The sequence below is a fragment of the Budorcas taxicolor genome, chromosome 3 (genome assembly GCF_023091745.1).
Source record: "Budorcas taxicolor isolate Tak-1 chromosome 3, Takin1.1, whole genome shotgun sequence".
Lineage (NCBI taxonomy): Eukaryota > Metazoa > Chordata > Mammalia > Artiodactyla > Bovidae > Budorcas > Budorcas taxicolor.
Genome location: NC_068912.1, coordinates 70,488,602 through 70,512,797, shown reverse-complemented (window position 1 = coordinate 70,512,797; position 24,196 = coordinate 70,488,602). Strand labels below are relative to the sequence as shown.

Genomic DNA, 24,196 nt, shown 5'->3' with positions numbered 1-24,196 from the left:
AAACATCCAGTGGATGTTGGCAATTTGATCTCTGGTTCCTGTGTTTTTTCCAAAACCAGCTTGAACATCTGGAAGTTCACAGTTCACATATTGCTGAAGCCTAGCTTGGAGAATTTTGAGCATTACTTTACTAGCATGTGAGATGAACGAAATTTTGCTGTAGTTTGAGCATTCTTTGGCATTGCCTTTCTTTGGGATTGGAATGAAAACTGACCTTTTCCAGTCCTGTGACCACTGCTGAGTTTTCCAAATTTGCTGGCATATTGAGTGCAGCACTTTCACAGCATCATTTTCCAGGTTTTGAAATAGCTCAACTGGAATTCCATCACCTCCACTAGCTTTGTTTGTAGTGATACTTTCTAAGGCCCATTTGACTTCACATTCAAGGATGTCTGGCTCTAGATGAGTGATCACACAATTGGGATTATCTTGGTCATGAAGATATTTTTTTTAAGTTCTTCTGTGTATTCTTGACACTTCTTAATATCTTCTGCTTCTGTCAGGTCCATACCATTTCTGTCCTTTATCAAGCCCATCTTTGCATGAAATGTTCCCTTGGTGTCTCTAATTTTCTTGAAGAAATCTCTAGTCTTTCCCATTCTATTATTTTCCTCTATTTCTTTGCATTGATCGCTGAGGAAGGCTTTCTTATCTCTCCTTGCTGTTCTTTGGACTCTGCATTCAAATGCTTATATCTTTCCTTTCTCCTTTGCTTTTTGCTTCCATTCTTTTACAGCTATTTGTAAGGCCTCCCCAGACTGCCATTTTGCTTTTATCATTTCTTTTCCATGGCGATGGTCTTGATCCCTGTCTCCTGTACAATCTCACAAACCTCCATCCATAGTTCATCAGACACTCTATCTATCAGATCTAGTCCCTTAAGTCAATTTCTCACTTCTACTGTATAATCATAAGGGATTTGATTGAGGTCATACCTGAATGGTCTAATGTTTTTCTCTACTTTCTTCAATTTAAGTCTCAATTTGTCAATAAGGAGTTCATGATCTGAGCCACAGTCAGCTCCTGGTCTTGTTTTCGCTGACTGTATGGAGCTTCTCCATCTTTGGCTGCAAAGAATACAATCAATTTGATTTCATTGTTGACCATCTGGTGATGTCTGTGTTTAGTCTTCTCTTGTGTTGTTGGAAGAGGGTGTTTCTATGACCAGTGTGTTCTCTTGGCAAAACTCTATTAGCCTTTGCCCTGCTTCATTCCATATTCCAAGGCCAAATTTGCCTGTTACCCCAGGTGTTTCTTGACTTCCTACTTTTGCATTGCAGTCCCCTATAATGAAAAAGACATCTTTTGGGGGTGTTACTTCTAAAAGGTCTCATAGGTCTTCATAGAACTGTTCAACTTCAGCTTCTTCAGCATTACTCATTGGGGCATAGACTTGGCTAACTGTGATATTGAATGGTTTGCCTTGGAAACGAACAGAGATCATTCTGTTGCATTTGCGATTGCATCCAAGTACTGCATTTCGGACTCTTTTGTTAACAATGATGGCTACTCCATTTCTTCTGAGGAATTCCTGCCTACAGTAATAGATATAATGGTCATCTGAGTTAAATTTACCCATTTCAGTCCATTTTAGTTCGCTGATTTCTAGAATGTTGACGTTCACTCTTGCTATCTCCTGTTTGACCACTTCCAATACCCCACGACCAAGGTAAGAGAAACCCAAATAAGATGGTAGGTGTTGCGAGAGGGCATCAGAGGGCAGACACACTGAAACCATAATCATAGAAAACTAATCAATCTGATCACACAGACCACAGCCTTGTCTAACTCAATGAAACTAAGCCATGCCGTATCAGGCCACCCAAGATGAGAGGGTCCTGGTGGAGAGGTCTGACAGAATGTGGTCCACTGGAGAAGGGAATGGCAAACCACTTCAGTATTCTTGCATTGAGAACCCCATGAACAGTATGAAAAGGCAAAATGATAGGATACTGAAAGAGAAATTCCCCAGGTCAGTAGGTGTCCAATGTGCTACTGGAGATCAGTGGAGAAATAACTCCAGAAAGAATGAAGGGATGGAGCCAAAGCAAAAACAATAGCCAGCTGTGGATGTGACTGGTGATAGAAGCAAGATCTGATGCTGTAAAGAGCAATATTGCGTAAGAACCTGGAATGTTACGTCCATGAATCAAGCATAGGTTACTAGAGAGTTAAAGTAGCCCATGCCAGAAGTAATAAGGGTCTGAATTGAGGCAATGGCAGTGGGGAAGTAAAGGAATAAAAGGATTAAAGATCTATGGTGGAGATAAAATTGACTGGATTTGGTAACTGATCTGAAGTGAGGATCAAGAGGGGAAAAAATGGAAAGATATCAAGATACTATGGGTAACTGGGGAGATGATGATTTGTACATCAAGATACAAGAGTGTTGAAAACAATTTCAGCCATGTATGTTTGAAATGCCAGTGAAATAATCATCAATACTTTATGTAACATTGTGAGACATATGGTATAGGGCATTTGGAAATTGTCAGTAGTCTTACCGTTTTAGATGCAGAATATCCTGTTTCAATTTCTTGCTGTAATGGATTCTCTACCAATAAGGATAATCCTCCATTTCATGTTTACTCACTTGGCTGACTTCCTATATTCCACACTCTTCCCTCAACAGGCTTTCCAGTTTCTATTTTCTGAGACTTCCTAATAAATGTGAGTTTGTGACCAAGTACCTCCTAAAATGCATCATTTTCCTCCTTTATCATTTCTGAAACAAATAGATGAATTGCAAAGGGGCTACCCCGATGAGATGTTTAATTTGAGGCTTTAATTTTGTGAGTGTTGAGAAGCATAACTAAAGTTCAGGCAGTACCTAAATGTCTTCAGGAATACAAATAAACTATTGTGTATCTAGAATTTTGAGAACATTTCCTACTTAAATACAGATCTCTTAGGGCCGCTCTTCTTTGTGACACAAGTGCCTGGCAGAAAAAACACAACATGTAGTCCTCATAGAGGTGGCAAGCAAAATGCACAGTTGATATTGTGACAAATAGGAGAACACAGTGTGTTGGGGGAGAGGTGGAGGTAGACGGGAGTGGGCCCTGGTTTTACATTGCTTTTATTCTCTTAATTGCAAGGCAGTTTTCTTCAATGTCATTCTCGATGATCTCTCAGGTATTTCAAACAGTGAGGAGAGAAAGGAACCCTGAATCAGATGGACATACAAATAGAATAGTAAAGACTTCTGGGGAAAATGTAAGCACAGAGAAGTTTTGAAATCTTAATAAAAAAGTTATTTATAAGCACTTTTCTGGATCAGCATGCCACATAATTATTTTTTAATGGAAAAAAAAAAAAACAATAGGAGAGTGTTGCAGACCTGTGCTTCAGAGGGGAAAGTTGTTTCCACCTGGAGCACTTGTAAACATTGGATTGGCCTCTGATGGACAGAATTGTCAATTTTTTAATGAAGCATGGCTAGTGCTGAACAAGACAAGCTGGGTCAAGCATTTGAAGATGCTTTTGAAGTACTGAGGCAGCATTCAACTGGAGACTTTCAGTACTCCTCAGATTACAAAAATTACCTGGCTTTTATCAACCACCGTTCTCATATCAGAGGAAATTCCAACAGCTATGGTGTGCAGCCTGCAGAGGAACCCATCTATAATTGGAGAACAGTCATAAACAGTGCTGCAGACCTCTGTTTTGAAGGAAATATTCATCAATCTCTGGAGAACGTCCCCGAAAACCAGCTGGTACAACCTGTTCTTCTCCAGCAAAAGGGAGGAAAAGGCAGGAAGAAGCTCCGACTGTTTGAATACCTTCATGAATCCTTATGTAATCCAGAGATGGCATCTTGTATTCAGTGGATAGATCAAACCAAAGGAATCTTTCAGTTTGTATCAAAAAAAAACCAAAGAAAAACTTGCCCAACTCTGGGGAAAAAGAAAAGGCAACCGGAAGACCATGACTTACCAGAAAATGACCAGAGCACTGAGGAATTATGGAAGAACTGGGGAAATCATCAAAATCTGGAGAAAGCTAACTTACCAGTTCAGTGAGGCCATTCTCCAAAGACTGTCTGCATCTTATTTCTTGGAAAAAGAGATCTTCTATTCACAGTATGTTCAACCTGATCAAGGATATCTCAGTTTAAATAACTGGAATGCAAATTATAATTATACATATGCCAATTACCATGAGTTAAGTCACCCTGATTGCTAAATATACTCTTACATTTCATAATTTTCTGACATCAGAAGTCCCTACAAAATTTAGGATTTTTCTCTAAAAGCAAATACTGAAAAAAAAAAACACTTCATGATTGCTATCTTTTATGACATAGCATATAATCTATACTAACTTGGGGAGAAATTTTGCCAGCTCTTTAGAATGATTATCCCATTTGAAAGTATAGACTAAATGTCCTTCCTCTTACTAGTAACTATGCAAGTATTTCTTTCTAGATTAATAATACCAGTGGAGACCATTTGATTTGCATATTGGTTAAACCTTATTTTCTTGTCATACACTCTGACCAAAAAAAAAAAAAAATCACTTTAGGATATGTCCAATAGCTTTAGCAACAGAACAAAAACTGATTGCCTGTGATGGTGTTCCTGCTAAATTATATTCAGGGCCTTAAAAATTTCAGTGGCTAAAACTAGAACTAGTATATGATCCAGCAATTCCACTCCTGGATATATATCCAAAGAAAATGAAAACACTAATTCAAAAAGATACAAATTTTTTTTTTTTTTTTGGCTGCACTGTGTGGCTTGTCAGATATCAGTTTCCCAACCAGGCCTTTGCAGAGACAATGCCAAATCCTAACCACTAGACTACCAGGGAACTCCCATAGTGACATTATTTACAATAGTCAAGATATGGAAGCAACCTTCTAGCCAACAAGTGAATAAAGAAGATGTGGTATACACACACACACACACACACACACACACACACACACACATACACACAGAATATTACTTGGCCAAAAAAGTGAAATCTTGCCATTTGCAACATGGATGGACCTAGAGGATATTAAGCTTACTGCAATAAGTCAGACAGAGAAAGACAAATACTATATGTTTTCATTTATATGTAGAATCTAAAGATTGAAACAAATGAAAATAATGAAATAAAAGCAGACTTAAAGATATAGAGAACAAACTAGTTCTAAGATACAGAGAACAGTAGGGGGAGGGCTGGAGGGAGGGGAGCAAGATAGGCACAGAGGATTAAGAGGTACAGACTACTAAATATAAAACAAAAAAAGACACAAGAATGTAATGTACAGCACAAGGAATGTAGCCAACATTTTAATAGCTTTGAATAAAGTATAACCTAGAAAAATATTGAATCCCTATGTAGTACATCTGAAACTAATGTAAATCGACTATATTTCTGTAAAATAAATAAAGATTAAAAAAAAAACAATACACACACACACACAGAGGTGTGGCTCAACCATCAAGAATGAAGAGGGGGGAAAAAGTGAGTTCACTTTAAATAGTGATGGAGAAACAGCTACTGGTGTTCAGGCCCCTGAAATGGCTATTTCAGACCAAGAAATGCAAATGAAAATTTCCCGGGCACTTTCAGTCTCTTAGACAAAGTCTAAACACAGGCACCTGTTTGAATAAAAATAATATCAATAACCTCAGATATACAGATGACACCACCCTTATGACAGAAAGTGAAGAAGAACAAAAGAGCCTCTTGATGAAAGTGAAAAAGGAGAGTGAAATAGTTGGCTTAAAGCCCAACATTCAGAAAACCAAGATTATGGCATCTGTTCCCATCACTTCATGGCAAATAGATGAGCAAACAGTGGAAACAGTGGCTGACTTTATTTTTAGGGGCTCCAAAATCACTGCAGATGGTGATTGCAGCCATGAAATTAAAATTTAGATGCTTACTTCTTGGAATTAAAAGACGCCTACTCCTTGGAAGGAAAGTTATGACCAACCTAGATAGTATATTCAAAAGCAGAGACATTACTTTGCCAACTAAGGTCTGTCTAGTCAAGGCTATGGTTTTTCCTGTGGTCATGTATGGATGTGAGAGTTGGACTGTGAAGAAGGCTGAGCACCGAAGAATTGATGCTTTTGAACTGTGGTGTTGGAGAAGACTCTTGAGAGTCCCTTGGACTGCAAGGAGATCCAACCAGTCCATTCTGAAGGAGATCAACCCTGTGATTTCTTTGGAAGGAATGATGCTGAAGCTGAAAACTCCAGTACTTTGGCCACCTCATGCGAAGAGTTGACTCGTTGGAAAAGACTCTGATGCTGGGAGAGATTGGGGGCAGGAGGAGAAGGGGACGACAGAGGATGAGATGGCTGGTTGGCATCACGGACTCGATGGATGTGAGTCTGAGTGAACTCCGGGAGATGGTGATGGACGGGGAGGCCTGGCGTGCTGTGATTCATGGGATCACAAAAAGTTGGACACGACTGAACTGAACTGAACTGAACTCCTTGGAAGGAAAGTTATGACCAACCTAGACAGCATAGTAAAAAGCAGAGACATTACTTTGTCAACAAAGGTCCGTCTAGTCAAGGCTATAGTTTTTCCAGTGGTCATGTATGGATGTGAGAGTTGGACTATAAAGAAAGCTGAGCACTGAAGAATTGATGCTTTTGAACTTTGGTGTTGGGGAAGACTCTTGAGAGTCCCTTGGACTGCAAGGAGATGCAACCAGTCCATCCTAAAGGAGATCAGTCCTGGGTGTTCATTGGAAGGACTGATGTTGAAGCTGAAACTCCAATACTTTGGCCACCTGATGCGAAGAGCTGACTCATCTGGAAAGACCCCGAGTCTGGGAAAGATTGAATGCAGAAGAAGGGGACAACAGAGGATAAGATGGTTGGATGGCATCACCAACTCAATGGACATGAGTTTGGGTAAATTCTAAGAGTTGGTGATGGACAAGGAGGCCTGGCATGCTTCAGTTCATGGGGTCGCAAGGAGTCAGACATGACTGAGTGACTGAACTGAACTGAACAGAACAGAACTGAAGGTAAGTCAAGTAGCAAGTACTCACAAAATTGCTTTTTTTCTGCTTTTTTTGGAATGATTGATGCATTCACTCAATAGATACTTACTTATTGGGCTTCTATTAGGTTGAACCATATGAAATTGGTTTTTTTTTTTTTTCTGTCAAAGTGGTTGCAAACTGACAATATCATATGATTCAACGTAATACTATCTTTAATGGTGAAAATGTCTTTTATAATGAAATCAATCAATATATATTTGCTGAACATGGAGTAGAGATTCAGAACCTCCCCAAATGTTCCAAATCAGTGGTAACAATGATTTTGAGTATGATAATCTCTTTGAGTGTTAACAGTTGGACAGACCTCAGGGATGCTGTTCTACCTTTAGAGTCCATCAAGTGGGAAAATGCATAACCAAGTTGGTACAATATCAGTAACCCTTATAAACAATTTTTATCTATTATAGTGATGCTGCATATATTTGAAAAATATTAGCGTATATATACACATATGCAAATTATATATATATACACATATATGTATATGTGTGGAACATGTACATTTATATATTTAATCACTAGACAAGGCTTAGTGCAAATTTGGATTGTTAGGCTATATTAGCCTTTTCTGCCATTAGAGTGGTATCATCCACATATCTGAGGTTGTTGATGTTTCTCCCACCTATCTTGATTCCAGTTTGTAACTCATCCAGCCTGGCATTTCTCGTGATGTGCTCAGCACATAGGTTAAACAAACAGAGTGACAGCAGACAGTTCTGTTCTACTCTTTTCTCAATCTTGAATCTTAATCAGTTGTTCCATATAGGGTTCTAACTGTTCGCTTCTTGACCCGCATGCAGGTTTCTCAGCAGACAGGTCAGATGGTCTGATACTCCCATCTCTTCAAGAGCTTTCCACAGTTTGTTATGGTCCACAAGTCAAAGACTTTAGCATAGTCGATGAAACAGAGGTAGATATTTCTCTGGAATTCCCTTGCTTTCTCTATGATCCAGCAAATGTTGCCATTTAATCTCTGGTTCTTCCTTTTCTAAACCTAGCTTGGACGTCTAGAAGTTCTTGGTTCACATAATGCTGAAGCCTAGCTTGCAATATATTAAGCATGACCTTACTAGCATGGGAGATGAGTGCAATGGTCTGATGGTTAGCACATTATTTAGTACTATCCTTCCTGGGAATTGGGATGAAGATGGACCTTTTCCAGTCCTGTGTCCACTGTTGGGTCTTCCAGATTTGCTGACATAATGAATGCAAAACCTTGACGGCATGATCCTTTAGGGTTTTGAATAGTTCTACTGGAATTCCATTGCATCCACTAGCTTTGTTAGCAGGAGTGCTTCCTAAGGAAGGCCTACTTGAATTCACACCCCAGAATGTCTGGCTCTGGGTGCCTGACCATACCTCAGACATGCAGATGATACCACTCTAATGGCAGAAAGCAAAGAGGAACTAAAGAGCCTCTTGATGAGGGTGAAAGAGGAGAGTGAAGAAGCGGCTTCAAACTACATATTAAAAAAAAAAATACTAAGATCATGGCATCTGGCCCCATTGCTTCATAGCAGATAGACCATGAAAAGGTAGAAATAGTGACAGATTTCTTCTTCTTGGGCTCTAAAATCACTGCGGATGGTGACTGTAGACATGAAATCAGAGGACGATTGTTTCTTGGCAGGAAAGTTACGACAAACCTAGACAGTGCGTTGAAAAGCAGACACATTGTTCTGCTGACAAGGGTCCATATGGACAAGGCTATGTACGGTCTTCCCAGTGGTAACATATGGTTGTGAGAGCTAGATTGTAAGGAAGGCAGAACACCACAAAATCGATACCTTCGAACTGTGATGCTGGAGAAGACTCCTGAAAATCCCTTGGACAGCAAGGAAATAAAACCAATCAATCTTAAGGGAGATCAACCCTGAATACACATTGGAAGGACTGATGCCGAAGCTCCAATATTTTGGTCATCTGATGCGAACAGCTGACTCATTGGAAAAGTCCCTGATGCTAGGGAAGATTGAGGGCAGAAGGAGAAGAGGAGGACAGAGGATGAGATGCTTGGATGGCATCACCAATGCAATGGACATGAACTTGGGCAAACTTCAGGAGATGGTGAGGGACAGGGAGGCCTCGTGTGTTGCAGATCATGGGGTGGCAAAGAGTTGGACACGACTGGGCAACTAAACAACAAGGTTAGCCTTTTAAAGTTACAAATTGCAGAAAACCCAACCTCAGACTGGCTTAAGCAAAACAGGAAATGATTTTTTCTTACATAACTGAAAAGTCCACAAATAGATGTGTTTTAACCATGGCTAGACCAAGGATTTCAAATTATATCATCAGACTTGTTTTTCCCCATGTCTAGGCTTTTTTCCTTACTGACTTACCCATTCTTGGCTTTATTCTTAATCTTCACCTGGTGGCCCCTGCTGCAGGGTAAATTAATCTTCCGGTTCCACATCACAAACACATGTCCTAGAATTGTGTATCATTGGCTCTGACTGGCCTTGCTGTGGCCTCATGCTTATTCCTGAGCCAGTCTCTATAGACAGGAGAATGTAATGTTCTAACTGGCCAGATAATTCATAAACCACTCCTAGAATCCTAGATGTACATGAACCTCATGAACTAAAACTGAAGAGGGAGAGAAATTCCTAAAGGAAAATGAAGCCGTGAGAATGCATGCTAAACAAACAAAAATAACAGTTTTCCAACAATGTAATCCCCATGAAATAACTCCATTGCCACTAGGGACAATGGCATATGTGTTTGACATCACTGCTATAAAGATTATACAGTGAAAGATATTTGTATAGGCTTGCCTTGTTCTTACAGGTAATTGGCTTATTCGTTTGCTGGAGTTAATCGCTTCAGCCATGTCTGAATCTTTGCAAGTCTGTGGATTGTAGCCCACCAGACTCCTCTGTCCATGGGATTTTCCAGGCCAGAATACTGTAGTGGGTTGTCATGCCCTCCTCCAGGGGATATTCCCAACCCAGGGATCAAACCCACGTGTCCTGTGTCTCCTGAACTACAAGTGGAATCTTTACCTCTAAGCCACTGGGGAAGCCCCAGCTTACTCCTTTATCCAGGAAGGATTAATTGAGAGTCTGTTGCGTATTATGTTTTGTACCAAGAAATTCGAATTTGACTAAGATGTAATTTCCATTTCAAGGAGCTCTAGGCCTTGACAAAACTGATGAGCAATCAACCAGTTGTTAGGAAAGTGTAACCAACTCTATACAGAGAATGTGAAAGAGCTCACAGGCACAATGATATTTGAGGTAGGACTTAACAGAATAAGAATTTTCAGCCAGAACAAAAAGTATAACAGCAATGACTAAAATAAGCCAGGGTAATCTGATGCTTAAGAGGGATTCCTAAACTCTTACTGCTGTATGAGTTAAGAGAATAGGTACATGAGGGTCAGAAGGGAAAACTTTGACTGTTTACACATACCACAAACACAAACACCAATGAGATAAGGAAGGTTGGGAGCAGTTTAAAACATCATAAGCATTTATAGAAAAACCTTATACAACATCTCAGACCACTACTTGATAAGACAGCTTTTCTCAAGAGCTATTTAGCAGTGTGGTGTGTGTGTGTGTTTATTCGCTAAGTCATGTCCGACTCTTTGTGACCCCATGGACTGTAGCCCACCAGGCTCCTTTGTCCATGGGATTTTTCAGGCAAGGACACTGGAGTGGGTTGCCATTTCCTCCTCCAGGGGATCTTCCCAACCCAGGAATTGAACCTGTGGCTCTAACCATGTCTCCTGCATTGCAGGCAGGTTCTTTTACCCCTGAGCCAGGAGGGAAGCCCCATTTAGCAATAGAGAAGTCAATTTAAAAAGGGAGGAGTAAAAAGAGTTTACCAGCACCTCTTGGTGAGAGATAGAGGAATAGGAAGAAATTCCGATTACTGCAGCAGTGTCTTTGAGAGCAGAGTACTGAACCATTTCAATTCTCATCTTATGAGGAAATAAGAAAATATCCGAAAAGTTTTGTGTGATTTTTACAATCTAAGATAGAGCTGACCTCAGTAGCACTTAGAGATAGGATGTTGGGAATATTGAAAAGTTTTAAACTCTTAAATTCAAGATTCACTTTCTTTTCAAAGTTGATGATGAGCCTTGTACTAAAAGTAAGTTTTTAAGTAGCTGTTCTGGACCAGCAAAGGGTTCTTTACTTCCATGCAGATATAGCTATGCGAGAGACAAACATATGTTTCCTTCTATAACATATTCAAATCCATTGCATACATATATAGGATACACTACTAAATGCCCATATTTGTTGATTTTTTTTCAGGTCATAGCAATTCTGGTACTTTGTACATTTCTTTGTGATGAGCTAAAGGTTTTTTTAATGCATTCACAGTAGGAAAAAGATTTTCTAAAAACTTGTTATCAGTTTTAATACTTAACTATATAATCCAGCCCTTTGTAATTCACAAGTTGTATTAAATCTTTAATAACACTATCAATGAAAAGGCATGTACCTGTGTGCATTTTGTAACAAAAAGCAAAAATATATAAATAGCTTGACATTGTTTGGTAAATTCTACTGCTCAGTTATGGGAAAGCTAAATAATCCATACTCCATGTGAACAAGTTAGAAAAGAGCATTTAATGAGCTATGGAGGGAGGTATTTTCAGAGTACTACACTCATTTTCATAAATGTTGCTGGAGAGGCAATTGCTCAAATATAATTCTCCCAATAGGGAGTTAAGAGAGATAATAACAGCTAAACACAGAAGGAGATAACAAAAGAAATAAGATGTCAAATATAATCAGATCTGTCTTTGCCATATAAATTCAAATAATAAGATGGCTATGTAATTATTTTAAAACTTTGCTTATTTTATTTTTCAATATTAAATTCTTCAAGCAATGGTTTGCTAGTACATTTGGACTTTGGATCATCCATACTATTTGCATTTTGAGGGGAACTCATTATTTAAGAGGAAAGAATGCAATTTTGGATCTATCCCTGTTATTGCCATCCTAAATGATATTCATAAAGATGATACAAAATTTATATTGGTGTATATTGAACCCTGAATGATAAACTCACAATGGAATAACCTGAGTAGCTGCATCCTTCATGTTTTTAGTTTATTTCTTTCTATTTTAATAACTAACTTTTATTCCATCATAGTCATCCAAATGTATTTAAATCAAAATAGTACTGGATCAAGTGACCAGACTTCTTTTATCAACTCTTGACAGTAATTTTTGTGACTCTTGGAAGTAAAGGAATGGAGCAATATTAAGATGAAATTTCAGTGGGCAATCCAGTAAGCCTAAAGCCTGCCTTAATGGTGATTATATTGCTCTTCCTTTAGAAATCCCTGAGGAAGTTTTAGTACAGAGAACTGTGACAAAGCAAGGAATAGTAAGGAATTGTTAGCTCAGAATTTGGCTCCAAAAACCTACTGAGAAACTTGTTTCTGCTGTGAACCATATGGAAAACTCATTTCTCCCATTCTAAGATATACTCTGAAGTCTTAAACAATGGAGTATCAGATCCAAGGCTGAATGGCTGAGCATCACCCCTTCCCTGCTCCTGATGTGTAACACTGTAAATTAATCTTGCCTGGTTCTTAGCTTTGTATATTAGATTATAGACACTCTTTGAAAACACCTGGCTTCCTTTGTTCCACAGTCTTTTTATGAATTCATCCATTTAAAACAGTAGTATTCTATTCTACAAATATACTTATTTTTCCATTTTAGTGTTGATGGGTATCTGGGCTATTTCCATAGCATGAGTATGCTGTGCTGAACATTCTTTACATGTCTTTTGGTGGTCATATGTGTGTACTTCTGTTGATTATTTATTTGGGAATACAACAGGGAAATTCTCAAAGTGGGAAAATGACCCTTCAATTCTAGTCTCACATCTCTGTGTTTCCTTCTTCCTCCTTATCTTATCCCCTTAATTCTGCACTGATTTTTAACCATTTTATGTCTTCAAATAGATTTTTTTTAATGCTTTGTATAGCTCCTCTCAGGCTTCCCTGGTGGCTCAATGGTAAAAAATCTGCCTGCCAAGCAGTAGACACTGATTCAACCTCTGGGTCAGGAAGATTCCCTGGAGAAGGAAATGGCAATCCATCTAAATAATCTTGCCTGGGACATCCCATGGACAGAGGAGTCTGACTGGCTATAGTCCATAGGGTTGCAAAGAGTTGGACAAAACTGAAACACTAAACAACATAGATCCTATCAGAATGAAGTTTGAGGTGCTATCACCAGAAGTGGAACTCTAAAGACACAGCCTCTTTTAACTGATTTTTAATTTGTTAACATCAAGTTTCACGTTCAATTCCATATAGCAGATAGGATTGTATTTTGTTCTGAATTTTCTTGGTTCTGAAGTAACATTTATTTCTCTCCTCTCCTCTATTACTGCCAAACTTTGGATATCTCACTGCTAATTTAATTAAGCATTGCTGAACATATAGTGGGATTCAATAGACATTTGATCAATAGGCTCAAAACAATAGCAAGTTACCAAAGGGAGTAAAAAACAAGAAACATTGTACCGGCCGTAGCTATCAGAACACCTGCATAACAAGTGAAAATAGATCAGTGGCTTTGTTTATACAACACCAGACATTTAGATTTGAGGAAATTTCTAAATCATCTGCTGGGTTTTCATTCTTATGTGAATCTTTGGCATCACATACACAGCCACATGGAAACTGTTGTTCTTGCTAAGAATTCTTGGGCATAGTTAATGAGAAGCATAGTTGAAAGACTTGGCTAAAGTCCATGCTAATTACATTACTATGAATGATGGAAAACAAGCTGAGTATTTGTTTTCAAGTGTTGTGCTTCATTTTGCCTACATCCTATTCTCATTACCTTCATTTGAGTAAGGAATTGAAAATTGTTTGGTCTTATTTATGTTTAATCTATTTAAGGATGTATATCAGTCAAGAAGCTGGTTCCTACCCCCAATATCCTGCTATATGAACTAGACCCACTGCTTCCTACCCATGCTTATGCTTTAGTTGTGCTCCAAGTCAGGATGTTTGGATAAGGATTATAAGAAGCTAATGCCTCTCACCGAGGAACAAAGGGTAATACATAACTGAGTCACCTAGAAAGATCTTATTAAATATGAATTCTTACTCCTGTGTATTTCATCACCCCCAAGGGTGTATCAGAATCCATACCTACCATTGCCACTAACCTATTGAGACTTACCACCTTAGAAAATATTGGCTTAATATTGCAGTCTTATTTGCTTTCTTTCCCCCTGTAATTATTTCTCTATCTCTCTGTATCTGTTCAATTCCATCACTATTGGTAGCTTAACTTTTTATATCTAGTGTCTCTTAACTCCAACCTTTCTTCCCAGCAATTTTGATCCTTTAGATATTTGACACTGCTTGCTAAGCTCCAAGAGCCCCATCTTATTATCTTGGCCTATGCCAGTGGTTCTCAGACTACTATCATTAAAGTACTGTTTCTAGACTCCATTCTCAGGGCTTCCAGTACAGTAAGTCTGGGTTAGAGCCAAACTTTGCATTTCTAACAAGTTCCCAGGTGAGACTGATGCTGCTAGTTTTTTAACCACACTTTGAGAACCACTGGCCTATGCCAATCCCCTAAACTTTTCCCTTTATATGAATCACTTATGTTTTGGGCTCTAATTCTTATGTGTATTTACAGCCCACTGTATGCCTGCTAACTAAACTCCCAATTCTAACTCAGATTTGTGTGTTTAGTTGGTTGGTTGGCTTTGGTTTTCTTAGACCTGAAGAACAACCAGAGCTCTGTTAACTTATTTAATTCATTATTCATATTATTAATTCATTCCATGATCATCAGTATTACTTCATGCCTAGTATGTGACATTCATTGTCTATGCAAATGAGAAAATGCTTGCTTTATTATAAAGAATGTTATAGTTTAAGAGGGAGAGATCATTAAAAAGCTGATGACAATACAATACAGTAAGTTTTATGATAATGTTAAGATCAAGTTCTACAAAAACACATAAATGAGAGATCTAACCCTGACTACACAGGAGCAGAATAGACTTCTAGATAGAAAAGGTGCCTCAGTTGTGCCCTGAGGTACTAGTTGGAGTTATCCAGTCGACGGATAAAGTCAAGACACACAGAGACGGTGGAGCATCTACAAATAACTGTGAAACACTGAAGAATCTCAGTGTGATTAATCAAAGGGTATTAGATGTGAGTCTAAAAAGAACATGAGGCTAAAGAATTAAGCATGTGCTAAAATATACGAGGTTGCTGAGGTCAAGCAAGGGAGTATGGATCTGTAGGGAGTCGTTGGATTTTAATCAGGTAGATGATCTGATTCTCAAAACCTATTTAGAATTAGAAAGTAGTGGAAAGTACTACTCTTAGGGAAATAAGCAAAGATCTAAGTGAATAACAGTGAGAAAATACACCAAAATAATGAAAACTGATATTCAAAAAACTAAAGAGATTTTTTTAAACTGTTAATGAAATATCCCGTATACAAAAAAGAAAACTCTCAAGGACCATTTCACTGTCTATGGCAGAACCAATAGATACACCAAGAGGAAAAATTGAACAGGTTAGTTAGATAAAAGAATGATGGTTCACTTCAGTTGAGTCGTTCAGTCGTGTCCGATGCTTTGCCACTCCATGAACTGCAGCATGCCAGGCCTCCCTGTCCATCACCAACTCAAACCCGTGTCCACCCAAACCCGTGTCCATTGAGCCAGTGATGCCATCCAACCATCTCATCCTCTGTCGTCCCCTTCTCCTCCTGCCCTGAATCCCTCCAAGCATCAGCTCTTTTCAAGTGAGTCAGCTCTTCACATCAGGTGGCCAAAGTATTGGAGTTTCAGCTTCAACATCAGTCCTTCCAATGAACACCCAGGACTGATCTCCTCTAGGATGGACTGGTTGGATCTTGCTGAAGTCCAAGGGACTCTCAAGAGTCTTCTCCAACACCACAGTTCAAAAGCATCAGTTCTTTGGTGCTCAGCTTTCTCTGTAGTCCAAATGTCACATCCATGCATGACCACTGGAAAAACCATAGCCTTGACTAGACGGACCTTTGTTGGCAAAGTAATGTCTCTGCTTTTTAATATGCTCTCTAGGTTGGTCATAACTTTCCTTCCAAGGAGTAAGCGTCTTTTAATTTCGTGGCTGCAATCACCATCTGTAGTGATTTTGGAACCCAGAAAAATAAAGTCTGACACTGTTTCCACTGTTTTCCCATCTATTTGCCATGAAGTGAGGGGAACAGATGCCATGATCTTCATTTTCTGAATGTTGAGCTTTGAGCCAACTTTTTCACTCACCTCTTTCACTTTCATCAAGAGGCTCTTCAGTTCCTCTTCACTTTCTGCCATAAGGGTGGTGTCATCTGCATATCTGAGGTTATTGATATTTCTCCCAGCAATCTTGATTCCAGCTTGTGCTTCCTCCAGCCCAGCATTTATCATGATGTACTCTGCAATTAAGTTAAATAAGCAGGGTGACAATATACAGCCTTGACGTACTCCTTTTCCTATTTGGAACCAGTCTGATTGTTCCATGTCCTGACCTACATATAGGTTTCTCAAGAGGCAGGTCAGGTGGTCTGGTATTCCCATCTCTTTCAGAATTTTCCACAGTTGATTGTGATCCACACAGTCAAAGGCTTTGGCATAGTCAATAAAGCAGAAATAGATATTTTTCTGGAACTCTCTTCCTTTTTTGATGATCTATCGGATGTTGGCAATTTGATCTCTGGTTCCTCTGCCTCTTCTAAAACCAGCTTGAACATCTGGAAGTTCACAGTTCATGTATTGCTGAAGCCTAGCTTGGAGAATTTTGAGCACTACTTTACTAGCGTGTGAGATGAGTGAAACTTTGCAGTAGTTTGAGCATTCTTTGGCATTGCCTTTCTTTGGGATTGGAATGAAAACTGACCTTTTCCAGTCCTGTGGCCACTGCTGAGTTTTCCAAATTTGCTGGCATATTGAGTGCAGCACTTTGACAGCATCATCTTTCAGGATTTGAAATAGCTCAACTGGAATCCCATCACCTCCATTATCTTTGTTTGTAGTGATGCTTTCTAGGGCCCACTTGACTTCACATTCCAGGATGTCTGGCTCTAGGTGAGTGATCATACCATTATGATTATCTGGGTTGTGAAGATCTTTTTTGTACAGTTCTTCTGTGTGTTCTTGCCACCTCTTCTTAATATCTTCTGCTTCTGTTAGGTCCCTACCATTTCTGTTCTTTATTGAGCCCATCTTTGCATGAAATATTCCATTGGTATCTCTAATTTTCTTAAAGAAATCTCTAGCCTTTCCCATTCTATTGTTTTCCTTTATTTCTTTGCACTGATCACTGAGGAAGGCTTTCTTATCTCTTCTTGCTATTCTTTGGGACTCTGCATTCAAATGGCTATATCTTTCCTTTTCTCCTTTGCTTTTGCTTCCCTTCTTTTCACAGCTATTTGTAAGACCTCCTCAGACAGCCATTTTGCTTTTTTGTATTTCTTTTTCTTGGGGATGGTCTTGATCCCTGTCTCCTGTACAGTGTCACAAAGCTCCATCCATAGTTCATCAGGCACTGTATCAAATCTAGTCCCTTAAATCTATCTCTCACTTCCACTGTATAGTCATAAGTTTACAAAATATTTTTTAAATGAAAAGAAAGAAATGTGATTTTTTGTAATCAACTGTTAAGTTCCCTATAAAGATTTGAGAGTCCCTTGGACTGCAAGGAGATCCAACCAGTCCATTCTGAAGGAGATCAGCCCTGGGATTTCTTTGGAGGGAATGATGCTGAAGCTGAAACTCCAGTACTTTGGCCACCTCATGTGAAGAGTTGACTCACTGGAAAAGACTCTGATGCTGGGAGGGGTTGGGGGCAGGAGGAGAAGGGGATGACAGAGGATGAGATGGCTGGATGGCATCACTGACTCAATGGATGTGAGTCTGAGTGAACTCCGGGAGTTGGTGATGGACAGGGAGGCCTGGCGTGCTGCAATTCATGGGGTTGCAAGGAGTCGGACATGACTGAGTGACTGAACTGAACTGAACTGAACTTAAAGATTTGAGTAATATTAGAGTGAGCCAACTAATGTAGTATTATTCCCTTATGATTTTCAAAAAGTAAACTGAGTGCTAATTTGGATTTTTTACATCTGAATGTTGATATTCTTCTTTTTAATTAATTTATTTTTAATTGAAGAATAATTGCTTTACAATATTGTGTTGGTTTCTACTATACATTGACATCTTCACATTTACTTATATTCATTAATTAGTTTCTGCTAATTAGTTGCCGCTATAACAAATAACCACAAATTTATTAACTTAAATGAATGTAAACTTATTACTTCACAGTTCTATGGGAGAAAATTTGGGTTGGCTTGGCTGAGGCTTTTATTTTTGGAAAAGGAAAAAAAAAGTACAAAAGGGTGCCAGTCAATTAGGCTTTTATTGGGAGGCTCTGGGAAGAACCACTTCCAGAGTCATTCAGACCCAATCCTTGTGGTCATAGGACTAAAGGGCCTGCCAGATAGAAGCTTCCTGTAGCTCCTAGAGACCTCTCTCTAGTCCTGATATGTTGACCACTACATTTCAGAGGCAACAAGGCACATCAAATCCTTCTCATGGATTTGATGAGAAGCTCATCAAATTTGATGGGAGCTCTCTGGCTTCTGCCATATCTCTTCTGCTTCCAACTGAGAAATTTCTGGACTTTTAAGAGCTCTGGTGGCTACATTGAGCTCTTCGAGTCAGTCCAGGATAATATGTCTATTTTAATGTCTGTCATCTTAATTACATCTGCAGAGTCCTTTTTGTCACATATATAATAATTAACATAGTCACAATTAAGGGGATGAGAGTGTGGATATCTTGGGCGGCTTATTCTGCCTACCACAACTCCTATTAGGCCTTTCCATTTACTAAGGTAAATAGAAATTGTGGTCCAGTATGAATGGCTTATGCCATTTACCATTGTCAGTGCAGAATTTCTCTGCTTCTCCACTCTTGACACAAAGAGTTTCCATAAATAGGCTGCATCAGACTAATTGCTTTATAATTACCTTTTTTCTTCTTTCTTTCTTCTCCACTTTTGTCACTCCGTTTGTCAAAGTTAGCATCTTTAGTATCACTGAAAATGCATTTCTGTCAAAGCTGCATACAATAAATCAGTTGTTGATTTGAGCTCTTTTTAAGCTAATGAACACACAAGATTAGTATGTATATTTGAAGGCATGGTATTCGATGAAAACCAAAGTTAATGAGAGAATCAGTGAAGATTATTTGCTCACATTTTTGCCACCCCCTCTCCACTGAAAGTCAATATTGCATGACAAATAATTCAACTATTGATGATGCAGTTAATCTACACTAGAAAGTCTACCAGGGGCTTCTAAATATGCTATTAACTCAGAACTCCTTGGAAGATGTAATTGTATAATATCCTTGATTGCCGTTATTATGTTGCTTTGTCTTCCAGCAGGGATTTCTGCCATATCAGATACACAGAAATGTAATTCTGCGACCTAATGTGAAAAGGAAATGTGATGGCAGGAAGCAATAGGAAATTAAATTAGTATTATATTGTTTTACAATTATAAAATTATAATTTTATAACTGTATAAATTTATAAATTATTAAAGGAACCATTTTTTTAGGTCTTATGATTGTGTGCTAAGTCGCTTCAGTCATGCCCAGCTCTTTGTGACCCCATGGACTATAGCCCACCACGCTTCTCCATCCATGGAATTCTCCAGGCAAAAATACTGGAGTGGGTTGCCATGTCCTCCTCCAGGTTATGAAGAGGTAGACTTGACTGAGTGATTAACATTTTCAAGGTCTTATGATTAAAGATTTGCAACTTTGCATTTGGTACAATCACAGGTTTTATTGTTATTTTGTTTTTTCTGAAAAAATATATTAGAGTAGAGTTTAGCTGGATCCTATGTCTTCTCCAGACTCATGCCCTGTCTTCACTTTGAAATACTTGAATTTTCATTATTTTCTTTTAGTGTTACAGAAAACAAGGAAGCTCAAGCCACATTCCTTGGTGATTTGGAAGAATTCAGCAAGACAAATGATTATCAGAATACTTCTCCCATCTTTGCCAGCATTTTTCTGGTTCTCATTTTTAAATCTCTAGAAGAGAAGAAATCTATTTTCTGTAAACCTAAATCCTCTAGTGTTAGAGATTGAGAGAAATACTTAGCATGCCAGGAAGATGAAAAGTACTATGCCCAACATAAAAAACCATTGTGCTCCAAGTATAGAGACTGTTACAATCCAAGAGGAGATGATGCCTCCTGATACCTGACAACTCTCTCTGGTCTCTAACCTTCATTCCCATTCTGTATTAAGAATTGCACAGGATGGTACAAAATAGAACTCTTCTTAGGTCCCAGTGAGAGAAGATGTTGGAGCTTTTGGCTTCTCTAGATCTGCTAGAGGCTAATATAAGGAGACACCTCTTACGATACCTGAATAGGGAGAAAGATAGAACTCTGGCATTTGGTAGCCACCTACTCATTGTGCAGACCCTGTTGGGTGTGCCCATGGTTATTACCAAGTTTTTGTCTCTATTCCATGATGTCACTTATCCTTGTAGATCTCTTTCACAAATGTGAGCTACTTTGCTCTCTGCCTGTCTCCGCTTGTACCACTACCACCCCCGTGGCCAATGTTATAACCATTCGTCTCCAAGAAATCCCTAGATTCCTAAAAACCCCTCTTTTACCACTTGAAGAACAAGGTGATTTTCTCTCTACCCGCCACACTGTAATGTCTAGACATGAGAGCCTTATACTTCATAGTAACCAGTCAAACTTGCTTCCTACCAAAAAGTTCTGTGGGTATGTGGGTGGGATTCTGAGTACAAAGTTGATGACAATTTTTCAGTATGGCTTGTTTTTCTTATGATGGATTGACTTTAGAAAGGCCCCTTTTTGTTCCGTCACTCAGTCATGTCTGACTCTTTGCAACCCCATGGACTGTACCATGCAGGGCTTCTCTGTCCTTCACCATCTTGCAGAATTTGTTCAAACTCATACCCATTGAGTCAGTGATGCCATCCAGTCATCTCATCCTCTATCATCCCCTTCTCCTCCTGCTCTCAATCTTCCCCAGCATCAAGGCCTTTTCCAGTGAGTCAGCTCTTTGCATCAGGTGGCCAAAGTATTGGAGCTCCAGCTTCAGCATCAGTCCTTTCAATGAATATTCAAATATTCAAATATTTCCTTTAAGACTGACTGATTTGATCTCCTTGCTGTCCAAGGGAGTCTCAAGAGTTTTCTAGCACCACAGTTGGAAAGCATCAATTCCTTGGTACTCAGCCCTCTTTATGGTCCAACTCTCATATCCATACATGACTACTGGAAAAACCATAGCTTCAACTACATGGACCTTCATTGGCAAAGTGATGTCTCTGCTTCTTAATACACTCTCTAGGTTTGTCGTGGCTTTTCTTCCAAGGAGCAAGCGTCTTTTAATTCCATGGCCATTAGCTATCACCAAAATGCTTTTCTCTCTGCCATTTAGTGCTCGTGGGCAATATCAAGTATTCCATTTTATTCACTCCCACTTTCTTCTTCTATAAAAATTGAAATTAATATTGCCATTTGCCCAGCATTCCTGCTTCAGTGAAGACTGATTGAGGATATGTTTCTAAGATACATTTCACACTGCCAAGCATGTAACAGATATAACAAATATGTCTCCTTTTCTCAATTCTCTCTTTCTTACTTTTGTCAAGTATGCATTCTTATTTTTCCAGTCATTCATTCTCTCTAGGCAGTTATACATCTACCCTTCATATTTTATCCTCCCATAAATCAAATTTAGAAAATACAGACCCCTAATTTTGTGTTCCTTATTAATCAAGTAAACTCAAGTTAGTCTCAGGTCATAGGCCTAGAATGTTAAATCCTTCTTTATTTGGTATGTCTTGATAAACAAATCAAAAGTCCCTGCTTCAAATCCAAATGCAGCACAGTGTGAAATTTTGCAGTCCTTCAGGCTAAGGCTGCAGTTTGACATTGAACTTGGCAATTTCATAATGCAAATCTGTGTAAGTTATTTTGTGGTGTTGTACATTTTTGTAGAAAACCTATTTTAACTCATCATGCTGCTGCTGCTGCTAAGTCACTTCAGTCATGTCTGACTCTGTGTGACCCCATAGATGGCAACCCACTAGGCTCCCCCATCCCTGGGATTCTCCAGGCAAGAACACTGGAGTGGGTTGCCATTTCCTTCTCCAACGCATGAAAGTGAAAAGTGAAAGGGAAGTTGCTCAGTCGTGTCTGACTCTTCACAACCCCATCGACCACAGCCTACCAGGCTCCTCTGTCCACGGGATTTTCCAGGCAAGAGTACTGGAGTGGGGTGCCATCGCCTTCTCCGTTAACTCATCATACATACCCATTAATTAGAAAAATTTTTCTCTTCATTATATGTAAATATAGAAGGCTTCAAGAAAGTTGACACTGATCTAATGCCTCTACATAGCAAGAAGAACAAAGGCTCTGCTTAGTGCCAGGTTTAGCTACTGCTCCATCAAATAAAATAACATTGGCAAAGCACTTTGAAATCTATAAATACTTTTCCATCCATTACTCATTTGATCTTCTCAACAACCTGTAAAATAGTCAGGAAAGACACATTTATCACCAGTTTATACCTGAGGAAATTGAGGCTAAGAGAGTTTCAGTTCAGTTCAGTTGCTCAGTCGTATCGGACTCTGCAACCCCATGAATCGCAGCTCACCAGGCCTTCCTGTCCATCACCATCTCCTTCTTGTCCATCACCATCTCCCGGAGTTCACACAAACTCACGTCCATCGAGTCAGTGATGCCATCCAGCCATCTCATCCTCTGTCGTCGCCTTCTCCTCCTGCCCCCAATCCCTCCCAGCACCAGAGTCTTTTCCAATGAGTCAGCTCTTTGCATGAGGTGGCCAAAGTATTGGAGTTTCAGCTTTAGCATCATTCCATCCAAACAAATCCCAGGGCTGATGTCCTTCAGAATGGACTGGTTGGATCTCCTTGCAGTCCAAGGGACTCTCAAGCGTCTTCTCCAACACTACAGTTCAAAAGCATCCATTTTTAGGCGCTCAGCCTTCTTCATATCCATACATGACCACAGGAAAAACCATAGCCTTGACTAGATGGACCTTAGTCGGCAAAGTAATGTCTCTGCTTTTTAATATACTATCTAGGTTGGTCATAACCTTTCTTGCAAGGAGTAAGTGTCTTCTAATTTCATGGCTGCAATCACCATCTGCAGTGATTTTGGAGCTGAAAAAAATAAAGTTTGACAGTTTCCCCTTTTCTCCCATCTATTTGCCATGAAGTGATGGAACCAGATGCCATGATCTTCATTTTCTGAATGTTGAGCTTTGAGCCAACTTTTTCACTCTCCTCTTTCACTTTCATCAAGAGGCTTTTTAGTTCCTCTTCGCTTTCTGCCATAAGGGTGGTGTCATCTGCATATCTGAGGTGATTGATATTTCTCCCGGCAATCTTGATTCCAGCTTGTGCTTCCTCCAGCCCAGCATTTATCATGATGTACTGTGCATATAAGTTAAATAATCAGGGTGACAATATACAGCCTTGACATACTCCTTTTCCTATTTGGAACCAGTCTATTCCATGTAACTGTTGCTTCCTGACCTGCATATAGGTGTCTCGAGAGGCAGGTCAGGTGGCCTGGTATTCCCAGGTTGCTCTAACTTGTTTTTTCCATTTTTTGTCATTATTTTGAAATATATTAAAGGGGTTCTTTATTGCTTTGGTTTTTCTTAAGCTTCCATTCATAATGCTTTGAACTATGTATTCTATGGCATATAAATATTTTATTTCATATTTCTGATTGTATTTGTATATATCTCAAAATTTTATGTAGAACTTTTGAAAATAAGATTTTAGTATTATTGGCACTTGGATAGTATAGTGACTTTACTGTGAAAGCCAGTGAGTAAATCTGAAAGAGCATTCCAACTGATTCAGTGGTTATTCCTAGATACTCTGAAAAACACAGGTTCTTTGGAAATACCTCAACAACTGGCTTCTGTGAAAGATGCCTAAGCATAAAGTTGTCTTAGTAAAAGTAATTTAAAGCACATGTGAAAACGATCTTGTTTTAAAATAATTCTTGACTGATGAATATGATAATGGGATTCTATATGATGAGTTATTTCTAGATGGGTATTAGAGAACCCAAGCTT

General features: G+C 39.0%; 1 protein-coding gene and 1 pseudogene across 1 annotated transcript in view; both read left to right on the top strand.

Moving 5' to 3' along the window:
• TNNI3K (TNNI3 interacting kinase) overlaps window positions 1-24,196 on the top strand; it is a 335,099-nt gene that overhangs the window by 149,743 nt on the left and 161,160 nt on the right. The gene's annotated exons all lie outside the window — the stretch shown is intronic.
• Window positions 3,435-4,185, top strand: LOC128044651 (transcription factor Spi-C-like; annotated as a pseudogene).